Source organism: Lonchura striata, chromosome 3 (assembly GCF_046129695.1).
Source record: "Lonchura striata isolate bLonStr1 chromosome 3, bLonStr1.mat, whole genome shotgun sequence".
Lineage (NCBI taxonomy): Eukaryota > Metazoa > Chordata > Aves > Passeriformes > Estrildidae > Lonchura > Lonchura striata.
Window position 1 is genome coordinate 95,783,722 of NC_134605.1, and position 11,763 is coordinate 95,795,484.

The following is an 11,763-nucleotide window of genomic DNA, read 5'->3' on the forward strand; positions in this document are numbered from 1 at the left end:
TCACATCTTTACTGAAAGTTGATCAACATGATGCAAACATTTATCAAGCTCAGACAAAGTGATTATAAACTCAGTATTTCCATGAGGATATTCAGTGCTGTATACCTATTTAGTATCAAAGTACTTTTCCACCACTGACTCGCTCAAAAAAAAAAACAACAATTACTGTTCTCAAAGATCAAGAAATGATTCTAACACAGACAACTTTGTTTCATAAATGTGCTTGTGCAATGCACTTAGAAATATCCATGCTCATTTCCCATTGTAATGCTAATGCATGAGAATTATATTTTCATTCTTTCAGAGTCCATATAAAAAAGCCTGACCAGCACAGAACAGTTTTCAAAACAGTTTCTTTTATGCCATTCATATAGCAAAGTTTCTATGCCTTGCTAATAGTCTGCCGCATATGTGTAGCATGTATGTGTATATAACCAAAATATTCCTTTGCATATCTTACTCATCTCCTCAACACCAAAATTAAACAAAATAGGAGAGAACACAAAAAAGATAAACCCTCAAAAATAATCCTTAACAAATCTGGAGAAATCATATATCTCTGATTATACTGAAGTTGCTCCTCTTCTTTCTTAATTGTCTTTGTCTCCAAACACACAGTTGCTCAATTTTATAATATGTAACATCCAAGACTGTAGAGTAAAACAACAAAGTCATACTATGAACCAAGAACTACTACAATAAAACTGATGCCCTTTTTTAAAATGTAGACACATAACTGGGTATTTGAATCTAAAACAAAGAAACCGCTGGAAATGTTTAGCATTTAACTATTGCCCTTGTTGGTGAAAATGGGGGGGAAAAGGGGGAGGAAAGGGGAAGGAAGAACATTCACTCTCCAGAAAGTTCAAGCTGTAAAATACATACAAAATTGAATCTACTATTAAGATCAGATTAAAATATACATAATTCTACATTTGTTCATTGTAATCGTTTACTCTTCTCTTTGTTTCACTTAATAAATCAACATAGTTTTTAGAAAAATATAGCTACTTTAAAAGATCCTGGGTTTTTACAGTCTTGCACCACTCTGTATTTCTAATGTTCAAAGTGTTGTGTTGCCATCTTAATTGTTTTTAAATGTGTCATATTGCAAACAAGTATAAATATGTAGTCATCAGACGACACTACAACGACCAAGTTTAACCTTATCAATCCAAACTTAATCAACCTTAATAAATCATATGGGGTACCTATGAACTGCCCAGCAAGGGTTAACAGTTTGTTCCAATATTTGAGGGGCTTTTTTGTTTGCAGAGTGACATGACAATACTTTTAATTGTTTGGAAATTTTTGAAAATAAACTATCACATGGAACTGAAATGGCAATTAAAAAAAAAAAAATAAGGGAGAGAAAAGTAAAAACTAGATATCCTTTGGAACTGTAGCTGTTCTCCCCAGCAATATACTTAAAGGTAACAAAACCCCCACACCACTCAAATTACAGCAAATAATCTATTAAACTGTTCTACAATAGTCACAAGAACTATGCAAAGACAATTACCAGATAATAATAATTTCTACTTAACCACAACCTTAAATGCAGTTTCAAAATTAGGTCAGTTAAAATGAAAATCACCATTTTTAAGGAGGTTAGAAATCATTACAATTGAATAAAAATATTCCTAAATACTACACGGGAAAAAAGCAAACATAACTAAGTGTTCAAGCACCCCATATTTTATACACAGCATCAGAATTATATAAGAAATGCCTATCAATGGATGCTCTGTTCGAGAAGTGGGATTCCAGTCTGACTCAGTATTATTATGTGACAAAAAAATATTTAATTCACAGATAGCTTGTTTTTTTTTTCTTTTTTCTTCTCTCAAAAAGAAGCCTTTATAAGGACATATATGTTGCGGAGATACATAGAACTGAGAGAATCACTAGCAATTTGTCAATCTGCAACTTGGGCTTTAGCATTACTGTTGAGTTTGTGTTAAATAAGCGTTTTTTTTTCCTTTCAACCAAGAAAATGCATACCACACCAATCAAAACTAATCACTGCAGGGCTTTCATTGAAACAGTAGTTGCTAATTTTGCAGGTCTGCCCACATTGTTCTAGAAAATAGGAAGCAGAAATCTGACATTTCCAGCAGTCATTATTAAAACAACAATCACTGAGAGCTGGATCCTGTTCTCACTGGAAGCAATGTCAAACTCCCCATTGACTCCAGGGAGAGCAGGATCAGGCCCCGAGCTGCTCAGCCTCCTCCAGCTCTGTGCACAGGAGTGAGTGTTGTGGAGCTAGGCTGGAAGAAGTACAAGCTATTCCTTTGTTAACTGCCCAAAGAGTTGAACTTTCCATCACTTTGTCAACAAAGTGCCCTGCAAACAACAACGGTGATAAAAGGACATATTTACCTTGAAGAAACAGGAAAGGAAAAGCCGCAGAATTGCAAAACAAAGTAGTCCAAAGGAATTATCTATGCATGCAGTCCAAACGTGCACCTTCAAGTAGGCCACAGTCTGTCAAGCAGTCGTCTCAGCACCAGCCACCCTGCCTTCCATCTTACGAGATTCACCCAGAAAACTGACAAACCTGCTCCACGACAACAAAACTCTCCTAATGCTTTTGAACGCCCACCATTTGTTCTCCATTCATCCAATCAACTTTCCACTGCACATCTTCTCCTGCGACTGAGGCTCAGAGGCAGTATCCCTTCTCATCTGTATGCTAATTATTTTGCCACATGGACAAAAGTAATAATGCTTTCAGACAGGAAACCAACGGGCCTGAAGTCGAAGGCAGAAATTAATAAGTTTCCACCACTGAAGGCTGAGAAGGTGGGCATGCGTGCAGCTCTGTGGCTGATGGATCAGCTGTAACCTCCATTTAAGAGCGGCAGAGAGGCGACGGGCTGGAGGAAGCCTAGGTAGCGTAGCATGCATCAAGCCCCAGCTCCCCTAGAGACCACATTACTGCAGCAGAACAGCATCCGTAGCAGATTGCTGACTTACCCCGCCTGAGCCTGCATCCTTTAAGCGGCGCGGCGCGCATCCATGCCGCCGGCCCCGCGGCGCGGTGCAGAGCCCGGCGCGGCCGCGCAGGCCCAGCCCCCGCGGCGCGGCGGGGGGCGGGCAGGGCTGGGGCCGCGCACCCCGGCCGGGCTCCCCGGCGGCGGGGGGCGCCGCGCCGGCGCTCTGTTCCACCCAATGGAGGGGAACGCCGAAACGCCGCAGCCGTCCGGGAGGGGAGACCGCTAAAAATACTCCCCTGCCGCTGTGCTGGCGTAAAATGGTGTCTCCGATAGAGAACTCCCCCCCATACCACCCCCCCCCACCCAAAAAAAAAAAAAAAAGTCCCAACAATTAGGTTTCTAAATGTATATTTTAAAGAAAATAATGATCGAAACCATCGGTTTTTCTGCTGGGGTACCTCACCAGGGTTTCTAGTTAATTCTGCTGAAGCTTTGCTTCTATTACCTGTTCACACCATCTTCTCCCCTTTGAAACAAAAGATATTAACTATTTACAGAAGAAAAGACTAGCAGCTGTACACCATTAGCTACTTGCGCGGCTCAACTTTATGTGATCAAGACCCCAACAGAAACCAGGGCTCGTATGCATAAAGGGCCAGCTTTGCATGTACAAACCCTTAACAGCGTTTCCCCAGCAATTTGACGTGGATTCTGTGGGTCTCGCTGCCTGCGCTTAGCCAGGGACCGCTTTACTAAACGTGTCACAAAGACAATGACTGGGAAGAGGCACCTCACCGCCTTCCACGGCCGTGCAGAGGCTTTTCTCCGGCGCTCACCCGCCCGTGGGCAGCGTCCCTAAAGGGCTCTCCCCCAGGCTGCCGGATGTCCCTGCGACGGGAGCGGCTTGACAGCGGGGAGTCGCTTCTTTTAAACCCGTCCCCGAAATGTCATTTCGGTGGCAGCGTGACAGGCTGTGATCTTTGCGCGGAGGCGGCGGCTCCCCCGCCTTGGCACGACTCCGCACGCCCCCGCGGCCTCAGCCCCGCCGTGTCCCGGCCCCTGCCCCGGGCACCGCCGCGCGTCCTGCCGGGTCCCGCCCGCCCTGCGCGTCCATCCCCGCGGGCAGGCTGTTCCGCACGGGAAGGACCCTGGCTAGCGCACGCATACAGCCTACACGCCCTCCCTGCACACACGCGCGCTTGCCGGTCTCGTTGCCCTCCTCGTTGCCATTGTGCTGCTGCAGCTCCCTCCTCCCGCACCCCTCCCTCCCTCCTTCCCTCCCTCCCTGCCGCGGCTCGCCCTGCTCCGCGGTGCTCGGTGCGGGCAGCCCCGCGGCTGGCAGGGCACCGCGGGCAGCCCCTGCTGGCCGCGACGGCAGCGGGGGAGTCTGACCCAAAAGTCACGAGGAATACCCTCCTCAAGCTTGCCCTGGGAGGTAATCCCTCCCGAGCCCGCTCTGCCTGACGTGTGAGCACAGACATGTCGGTTACTGTAGAGGCTGCCATCCCCTCCCCACCCAGCCTTGCCGGGCCCCACGCTGCGGGCTGAAGGGAGGGCGAGTCCCCGCGCACCAGCGCTTCGCACCCCGAGCTGCCAGAGCAGCTCCACGGCCGCACTCCGATGGTTTAGGGGGGTGGGAGGAAGTTTTTCACAGGGATTCAGGGGAAAGCCAGCCCGTCGGGGCAGGGACTAACAATAGCAGAGTCCTCACGACATCCACGCTTTTGGTGGAAAACGCAGTGTTTCCCTCAGAAAGCAATGGGAAAAAAGAGGGACTTACGTGTCTCTTCCCCCGCCCCCCCCCTTCCTCCCCCCACCCCCACGCCATCTCCACCTCGCTCGTGGTTTGGGGTTTTTGTTTGGGTTTCTTTTCCTTATTTTTTTCTCTGTCATCTCTGATTACATCTCCCTGCACTCGCAGGGCTCCCCCGAGAGCGAGGCGCGGAGCCCTGGGGAGCCGCCGGGCCGCAGGTGCGGACGGGGAGCGCGGAGGGCACCGCGCAGGGCGGGGGCGGGAGGGGGAGCCGGTCTGCCGGGAGAAAAGCTTCCTCGTTGCGGGGAGGGAGATCTACCATGTTTGTGTCGTAGCAAGGGCATGTCAGTTTGGGTTTTTTCCACACAAATCAACGTAGCCTGAGAAGCACACATGCACACGTGGCGATTAAAGGGGCCCTCTGTAAGTGTATATAGGGTATCTACACCCCTACATATGAATCTCGGCATTTTTTAACGTCAGATTTACATACAGAACCTTTGGATAATGGTATTTGCATTTGAAAAATCAAACGTTGTCCTCTCCCTCTACTAGCTTCCTTATGTTAGATCCTAGCTAGCCTAAATAGGATAGTGAAAGCAACTATGTGGTACATGTATCACGGCAGGTGTTGTCAAACTTTTGGAAGGTGATTTGTTGGGGAAAAAACCTTCATCATCTTGTCCAGCCTTCGTGGTGACACAAAGAGCCAGTGCTTCTCCCACTGAAGACAAAACCAATATTTTTTCTAATCAGGACAAAATATATATAAATACTAGGGTATGGGTTTAATGCTGTGGGTTGGATTCTCCCTCCCCCAGTCTGTGTCTCATCAGTGTGGATTATCCACAGGGAAAAGGAGATGCAGGTCATGTTTAAGCAGCGTTAATGAGAGCACAGTATTTTTCCTGCAGGTTAAGTTGGCCAGGTTAGCAAACTTCAGGTAAAATATCTTTAAAACCTTCAATTTCTTTTACTTTTTGGCTAGTTGCAGTTTCTAGTGAGTCTTGAAATATTAGACAAACACAGAAAACAGAATTCAAGCATCAGACAAACCCACTACTGTCAATAAGGGAGTACAATTTCAGCTTGACAGGAGTATTACAAGAATACACCCGCTAACGAGCAGCCTTAATTGGCTTGCATATTGTGGCTGTCACTGTTAAAACCTGTTCCTATGCAATCCTATTTTATACATCCTTTAAATGTATAGTTCTCTAAAGCAGTTAAGAAGACAATACTTTACGCATAGGGCTTTTGATTTTGGGTGAAAAAGAAATGAGAAGAAAAGGAAACAAAAAAATAGGAAACCCTATTAAGAATATAGTATCAGTGAGAAACTACGTGAAAGTCATAGTAGAAAATAGCAACTGACTTTTTTGGGTTAAGTGCACTTTCTCAGTTTTGAATGTAAATTGTTATTTATCCATAGGTTGCAGTGGCTGCAGATGTTTCACTGACATTTACTACACTCAAATCCTTTAAAATGCAGTGTGTTCTTTAACAGATCACCTCTTTATTTCAGCAGGACACTTTCACTTAAAAATATTTTAAATTTAGTAGTTTGCAGGAGTTTGCTGCTTGTCCTGGCAAATCCTTCACACACTAGAGTTTTATGTGTGGCTTCAGTTTTTTCCAGTACAGGGTCATGCTCATATAGAATACATATGAAAGAAAAGACAGTAAAAAAAAGTTACTGCACATGCGCAATTGGCTGTTATTAAATGGTAACAATGTATCTTCTAGATAATAAAAGTAAAAATACTAAATAGGGCAGAGCCCCAGTGCTACATAAAGTGACTGACTTTAAGGAAGTTATTCCTAGTCTGATTTAAAGCTGTCTAACCTGAGAACTTGAATATTAAATAGTGTTGCAACTGAGTGCAAAAGTCATTTATATGTATAATGAGACCTTGAAGAGATCTTCCAGATCAATTTTAGATCAATAAAATGCTTCATATTGTCAAACTCTGGAAAATGGGCATTTGCAGGAAAAACTCGGGCCCAATGGTGTTGATGAGGGCAAGCAGAATTTTTGAGAGAGTTGGAGTATGCTGGGGGGTTTTGTAAAAAAAAAAAAAAAAACAAAAACAAACAAACAAAAAAAACCACCAAACAAAAAAAACCTAAACAAAACCCAAACAGCGAAATGAAAGCATTTAGCTCAACAAAGCAATTTTTACTAGGACAAAAAATTCTGGCTTACAACACTTGTAATGTCCCTCATCTTCTGTGAGTCAAATTGCACTGCTGCAAAGAAGTGCTGTTTAAACTCCACTGCCCCATGGATCGATCCCAGAAAACAGAATGCAGATGAAGACAGCTCTTGGAAGAGAGGAAGAATTTACATGAATTTAGATTAAGAGACTGGCGCTTTACCACAGCCATCTTCCCGACACCTAATTAGAAGGCATGAAGCCTGTCTGGCCTCTACCTCCGGGAGCAGTCGCTGGGCACGGGGCCGGTGAGCACAGACAGCTCCCGGTGAGAGGGACAGTCCCAATGAGAGGGACAGCTCCCGGTGAGAGGGACAGCTCCGGGTGAGAGGGACAGCTCCCAATGAGAGGGACAGCTCCCGGTGAGAGGGACAGCTCCCAATGAGAGGGACAGCTCCCGGTGAGAGGGACAGCTCCCGGTGAGCCGGACAGCTCCCGGTGAGAGGGACAGCTCCCGGTGAGAGGGACAGCTCCCAATGAGAGGGACAGTCCCAATGAGAGGGACAGCTCCCGGTGAGAGGGACAGCTCCCAATGAGAGGGACAGCTCCCAATGAGAGGGACAGCTCCCGGTGAGAGGGACAGCTCCCAATGAGAGGGACAGCTCCCGGTGAGAGGGACAGCTCCCGGTGAGAGGGACAGCTCCCGGTGAGCCAGACAGCTCCCGGTGAGAGGGACAGCTCCCAATGAGAGGGACAGCTCCTGGTGAGGACAGCTCCTGGTGAGAGGGACAGCTCCCAGTGAGAGGGACAGCTCCCAATGAGAGGGACAGCTCCCGGTGAGAGGGACAGCTCCCAATGAGAGGGACAGCTCCTGGTGAGGACAGCTCCTGGTGAGAGGGACAGCTCCCGGTGAGAGGGACAGCTCCTGGTGAGAGGGACAGCTCCCGGTGAGAGGGACAGCTCCCAATGAGAGGGACAGCTCCCGGTGAGAGGGACAGCTCCGGGTGAGAGGGACAGCTCCTGGTGAGAGGGACAGCTCCCGGTGAGTGGGACAGCTCCCAATGAGAGGGACAGCTCCCGGTGAGTGGGACAGCTCCCAATGAGAGGGACAGCTCCCGGTGAGAGGGACAGCTCCCGGTGAGAGGGACAGCTCCCGGTGAGAGGGACAGCTCCCGGTGCTGAAGAAACCGCACGGACACGCCGAGGGGGGCAGCGAGGGCTGAGGCTGAATGGCGCTGTCTGCAGAACAATGGCAGCCAACTCCAAATCCTGCTATAATCACATTAATGAGATTAATCAGTGAATTAGCAGCAGTCAAATGTCAGGGTGGCGGGGAGGAATCCAACCAAGCTCGGTAATTAACTTTTGGGGGGCAGGGAAAGGGAATTGACTGCGTTATCTGTTAGGCTTTTCCCGAAGTTTAGCAGGTTTTATTCATCAGCCTTGGGAAGATGTTAACAATTCAACTGGAGAGGGGAGGTGGGGATAAGATGGAGACCTCAACCTTTGTGTGCTACAAGACAGTCTGCTAATGCACAGTATCCCATTACTTCCAGCTGAAGTCCATTGAGGAAAGCAGCACAGTTTCAGACACCCTCCACTCCCTGCAGCTGCCAGAACTACACTGGGCTGAGCTCAGAGTGTGAAACTAGTTCTGTGAGATAACTTCCACCACAGATCCCAATAGGCATGATAAATATGGCGGATGCCAAAAAAAGCATTAAATCTTACTGCTTTTTAAAAATGTACAAGGAAGATACTCTTTTTGAAATCAGAGTGATGGGAAAAAAGAGTTCCCTTTAAACAACTATTAGCGACAGATTATCACAACAAATTAATGCTAGGTCTAATGCAGAATGTCTTCTAAAACAAACAAAAATAAACTAATAAAAAATAGGAAATTTACTCAAATAATTTAGGGTAAGTTACTTAATGCAGACAAGTCAGTGATCTAGTCTCTATCTGCCCTCAATAAAAGTGAAACTTCTCACCACCTGAAATCCAGCAACTATGACCATTCCTCCATGGCAAGTGTGAAATATAAAAAAATATTCCCCATAGATTACAAATAAAATCCATAAGTGTTTATTTGCAAGAAAGAGAGTACTGCATTTCTTATTTTCTGCCTTTAAAGGAGTATCATCAACCAGGCAAAGCATTTATTATGTAAAAAGCCTACTTTTATCCCCACGTTATTTCTTCAGAAAACAAATAAAGGTTAAAAAAAAACCTCCTCTCCCTAGATGAGGCTGTGCACATTGGTCAGAACTCAGAAGAAAATGCCATGTTTCTGTTCCATTGAGTTTAATCTTTGTTAGTGACAGTTAAAAAAAACCAAAACCGTGTAACACCTCCCCATAAGACACAAGGTAGTTTCTTTTTTACTGACATAAGTTGTTTTCTTTTATACTGTTTGTCTACATTTTAGCACTAAATTAATAGGATTAACAGATCTGCACTACATGACATGGACTACTTATCACAAATATTTTAAAATTGAAACATATACTGTGATGTTTTCAGAGAGTTAACTGAATTAACCACTCCTTATCTACAAAGCTTCTCTTTAAAGAAAGTGTATTGCAGATATGAAACATTTAAGATAGTGTTGTTTCAAAAATGCTATTCTTATACAAGTGTTCCCCTTAAAAGTACAAATCCACTGTTTTCAAAAGTCATTTTAGTGCAAAATACAGTATCTTACGTTCTTTTATTTAATTGCATTCGGCTGTCATTGAGCATTCCAATCTGTGAAGCTTGTGTCTCGGGTTCTCCATATCAAACAAGTACTGTCCACATGCAGCAAGTTTATATAAACAACAACATGCCTAATGCATGCAACATTATGCAGTCATATAGTAAACACATTCTTTAAGATTTTTTTATCAGCTATTCTACAGCCCAATACAATTTCAGCTGCACAGCAGTATTGCCAGAAGAACTTGAAAAGAGCAAACAATGGACATTTAAGTACAAGCTACAGAATGACTACAAAAACCACAATAATCTTCCCGGTTAGCTGCAAGAATCAACCCCCACCCTGCACAAAACACAGCCCACACCTTCACTATTAACCATTTGCAAGTTAAACATAAGCAAGACATTTCAGCATGGTTAAGAAACACCTTGGCTTACTACAACTTTGAAAGGATGAGGAGTAAGAAGCATACCACAGAGACCCAGAAAAGGCTGCTTTTTTCTTCATTGAACACAGAAAAGATACCCCATGTTCCAGGGAATTAAAAAAATAAAAAATATGTATATATATTAAAATACACCCACCAATACTGAGTAAAAAAAAAAAAAAAAAAAAACAGGGGGGCTTCAAGAAGACTGCAGGGAAAAAGCTCTCACTCTCTTTAGAGTGCAGAAGCTTAGGGGGAAAAAATGTCGCCCTGGCAGGAATGACAAATGCAGTAGGATAGGCTAGCAGGCCTGAGGGATCTGTTTTACTTCCACATACATCCTCTAATGCACGCACTCCCACTCATCCTCTCGAGATGCCTTTTTTTTTTCCCCCACTTTTTTTTTTTTTCACTAGCTCCAAATCCCCGGCATATGACCTTCTGTTAAATAGATAAAAAAAAATTTGCTTATCAGTCATGCAAATGAGGCTGAATTCATTTTCCACAACAGATGGCCTCATAGATAATGATGATGGAAGAGAGAAAATTGAATGTCTCTCACAAGGTGGTCATGGCAACCAAGAGCAGAATAATATCAATAATAAGCTCACTGCATAATAAGGTTGTCAATCCCACAAATCAAAGTCTCCAGCTAAATCAGGTATCCCACCCCCCGCTAGTTATCAGGTAAATAGAGAAATAGAGAGCATCCTTTTTCTTTTTAAACAAGACACTGGAAAGAAATTGTAGCTCCAGAGCTTCCAGGGTAAGAGGGGAAAGAAGGAGCAGAAAAAAATTTTCTCCGATAATTGTGTTTTATTTAATGATTCTGGGAGGGGGTGTTGGATATTTGAATATATCTCTTTTTTACCTTTTTTTCTTTTTTATATTATTACTTCTTTATTACTTCTACAGAGAGGTTTTTGTTTGGGGTAGGTTTTTTTTTTCTGTTGTTGTTGTTTATTTGTTGTTTGTTTGGTTTTGATTTTTTTTTTTTTTAAGGGGAGTACTGGTTTGTTTTTTTAATAGTGAGGCTGGTATTTTGAACTCTATCTGCTGCTGAAGCCTTGCCTCCCCTCCCTGTGTCTGATGTGGAGTGCTGCATTGATGCAATAGCAGCTCGCCTCAGGCTTTCACCTTGGCTCCCAGGGGGCCATCCCGCAAAATGAATCAGCAGCCATCCTGAGCAGACTGATTAAAATGAAAATGGCAAGGCACATGTCTGGGCGGAACTAGAGCTGAGCTGCGCTGCACTGCCTGTCTGGCAAGCATGCTCAATATAGCTTTTGCTAATAATGGCTTACCGCCTTTCGGGTTTTTAAAGGTATTACTGTCGACCCTTCCCCCACCCCCTAAACAGATAACGGTGCTGGGGGCTTTCCCCCCCTTCGCTGTATACTGCTCACAGCTAGACTTTGCCAGACTGACATGCAATGATTGCGAAAAGACACACACTTGCTTTGCAAGGATTTTCTTCACAGATGTGCTGAAATACCAAGAAAACATATTAACATGCAGCTATAAATTATTCCCAGATATTAGCTGAGAAAGAAACCTCAGATGAAGAGGAAAGCTCAGCCACTACCAGACACACCATTTTCACACACACACCACCCCCCCGCCTCTGGTTTTTACACCTCAGCTTGCATTGGCACCTTGTGCATTATGCATCAAGAGAAAATGACTGCCAGTAAACGCAGAGCAGCTTCCTGGAGCTCTCTCTGCCCTGTGCTTGACACACTCAAGCTGGATCTCCAACCCCCCCACAGTCCCCAAGCAGATGAATA

General features: G+C 44.7%; 1 protein-coding gene across 19 annotated transcripts in view; it reads right to left on the reverse strand.

Annotated features, from left to right (window-relative positions):
• MYT1L (myelin transcription factor 1 like) overlaps positions 1–10,287 on the reverse strand; it is a 305,006-nt gene extending 294,719 nt beyond the window's left edge. For 11 of the 19 annotated variants that reach the window (XM_077782409.1, XM_077782407.1, XM_077782406.1 and 8 more), the window contains exon 1: positions 2,386–2,966. The gene's annotated coding sequence lies outside the window, so the exon portion shown is untranslated. The other 8 variants (XM_077782408.1, XM_077782404.1, XM_077782400.1 and 5 more) reach the window with 7 other exon arrangements.
• Positions 10,288–11,763: the final 1,476 nt, after the last annotated feature.